Below are 3,072 nucleotides of genomic sequence, written 5' to 3'. Positions count from 1 at the left end.
TTTAATGTATATTATTTTGTTTGATTATATTCCTACAAAGTGTATTGTTATATTATTGTGCCTGCATTTTTAATTTTTGTGAATAGTATATTATTTATTACATTCTATTTTTTACTTTTTTCCCTTAACACATTGTTTTAAAGATCCATTCATGTTGCCATATGGATATATAATCTACTTCCAATTACTGTATAGTTTAAATGTCTATAAAATGTATCATCTTGGCCAAGCATGGTGGCTCAAGCCTGTAATCCCAGCACTTTGGGAGGATGACGGGTAGATCATCTGAGGTCAGGAGTTTGAGACCAGCCTGGCCAACATGGTGAAACACCGTCTCTACTAAAAATACCAAAATTAGCCAGGCTTGGTGTCAGGTGCCTGTAACCCCAGCTACTTGGGAGGCTGAGGTAGAATTGCTTGAATCTGGGAGGCGGAGGTTGCAGTGAGCTGAGATTGTGCCATTGCACTCCAGCCTGGGTGACAAGAGTGAAACTCTGTCTCAAAAAAAAATTATCATCTTAATCATGAGAGTGAAAGGAGGTGCTATGAATAATTACACTGGGATAACAGGTTAAACAGGGTCATCCTAGGGCAAGCCAGAATATATGATCACTCTATGCTCTTAAATTCCGTGCTATTCTTCTACAACATTTTATCGATCCGCTGTTCCAGTGATGGATATCCAGGTTGTCTCTAACTCGCTGCTACCAAAAATAACTTTTCAAATAGCCTGGGACAGGTCCTCTTACAGATGGGCTTACGTGAGAATTTCTTAACCAAAAAGATATCTGCAATGATTTGTAAATTTCTGATACAGGTAATTCTGAGCACCCAGAAGATTAGTAAAGTTACAAATGAGAATAAAGCATAGTAGAGTACTTAGGTTAGCACTGAAGGTTTTTGTAGTAATGAAAGGTATGGCTGGAAAGGTTGTTTTGGGGTAAAACTTCAGGACAGCCATGTATGCTGTTAATAAACAAGTTTTTACTATCTTGATAGGAAATGAACGTTTCTGAACCAGGATATGGGGTGACAGAAATGCTATTCTAGGAAGATATTGATGTACCAGATCAAATGTACCAGAGACTAAAAGGAGACCTATTAAAGGAAAAGTTGAAAGCCAGTATAGTGTAGTACTTAGTTATAGCACAGCATGGATTCTGAAGCCGGACTGCTCTGGTTTAAATCTAGTTCTAACACTTATCAGCTTTATGACCTCACTTCAGCTATATGTGCCTAATTTTCTCATCTCCAATTACAGATTATTATAGTAACTTTTCACAGGGTTATAATGGTTTCAAGAGCTTATAATGGTATCTAGCACATAATAACCACTCTCAGTGTTAGCTATTATTAATTATAATTGCTTCAATAGTCCAGGAATAAAGATTAGTTTAAGCTAATGTGATCATACAATACCTCCAACACCCAGAACAAATGCCCTGAAAGAAGTATCCTAATGTGTCATCACCTAATGTGTCATTCACAGACTCCCTAATTTCCATAGTAAGAAAATCCCATAAAGGGCTTAGAGTAAGGCAAAAAGAATATTTTTTTTAAAAAAAAAAACCTGCTGGCTCTTATTAGTGTAGCTGGCTAACTCCTGAGTCAGACATTGCAATGACATAATAAAGATTCAAATTGGCTGGCCGCGATGGCCCACATCTGTAATCCCAGCACTTTGGTAGGCTGAGGTGGGCAGATCACCTGAAGTCAGGAGTTTGAGACCAGCCTGGCTAACATGGTGAAACTCCATCTCTACTAAAAGCACAGAAATTACCCAGGTGTGGTGGCAGGTGCTTGTAATCTCAGCTACGTGGGAGGCTGAGGCAGGAGAATCAATTGTTCTTTATCAAAAGGATCTGAAAAACTGGGTGAAGCAGCTTGTACCTTTAGTCCCAGCTACTCACGAGGCTGAGGCAGGAGATCACTTAAGCCCAGGAGTTTTATCCAGCCTGGGGAACATAGCAAGCACCTGTCTCTAAAAACAAAGGATCTGAGAATGTTAGAATACAATACTCTGAATATGCATTGAATACTGCAACTCTGTTCTGATACGAAATTTAATATTTAGTATAAACTAAATAATATTAATGTGATCATTCCCATTTAAAATATCCAAAATATTTTTCTAACTTATCTATAATAAAATATGCATTTTAGTCTTGAAGCCTGACTAAATTCTCAAATAATTTGCAATAAAAATGAACAATTAGTATTTATTTTATGTGTCTAAATAAAACTTAATGTTTAAATAATGAAAATTTAACATTTAAAGCAAGGAAATAACTACAGTCCTAGCACAGATGTCATATTCTTTAAGCAATATTCCCAAAACAGCAATCTAAAGGTTATCTCTTACCCCTCCGTTCTCTTACAGCACTGGGTTTACATCATACACTGCCTTGTATTCCGGTAATCTGTATGAGTGTCTTATTTTCTACCTGATTATGAAGTCCTTAACTAGCTGATTCATCTTTGGATCCACTACTGTCTGTGGCATTCTGCAACAAACAGTAAGCAGTTAATATCTGCTAAATGACAAAATGTACTAAAATTTACATTAAGAAATAAATTCATGCTTACCATCAGAACATAACTTTTGCCCACATCTTCCTAAATTTTATTTTCTAAAATCTTGTAAAAATTTCAAAATGTTTCAGACACCTTTAGGCACTTGGAAAATGTTTAAAGTATCACTTTTCTAAAATTTTGCATTATTTTTATTAACCTAATGACACTATACTTTCTGCAAAGCAATTGTCACCTTTGGCCGGATGCGGTGGCTCACGCCTGTAATCCCGGCACTTTGGGAGGCCGAGGCGGGCGGATCACTAGGTCAGGAGATCGAGACCATCCTGGCCAACATGGTGAAACCCCGTCTCTACTGAAAATACAAAAATTACCTGGGGGTGGTGGCGTGTGCCTGTAATCCCAGCTACTCCGGAGGCTGAGGGAGGAGAATCACTTGAACCAGGGGGTCGGAGGTGGCAGTGAGCCGAGATCGCCACTGCACTCCAGCCTGGCAACAGAGCGAGCCTCTATCTCAAAAAATATATATATATATATCAG

Source organism: Rhinopithecus bieti, unplaced genomic scaffold, assembly GCF_001698545.2.
Source record: "Rhinopithecus bieti isolate Rb0 unplaced genomic scaffold, ASM169854v2 scaffold_905, whole genome shotgun sequence".
Classification (NCBI taxonomy): domain Eukaryota; kingdom Metazoa; phylum Chordata; class Mammalia; order Primates; family Cercopithecidae; genus Rhinopithecus; species Rhinopithecus bieti.
The sequence above is the reverse complement of the archived record's forward strand: the minus strand, read 5'-3'. Positions refer to the sequence as shown.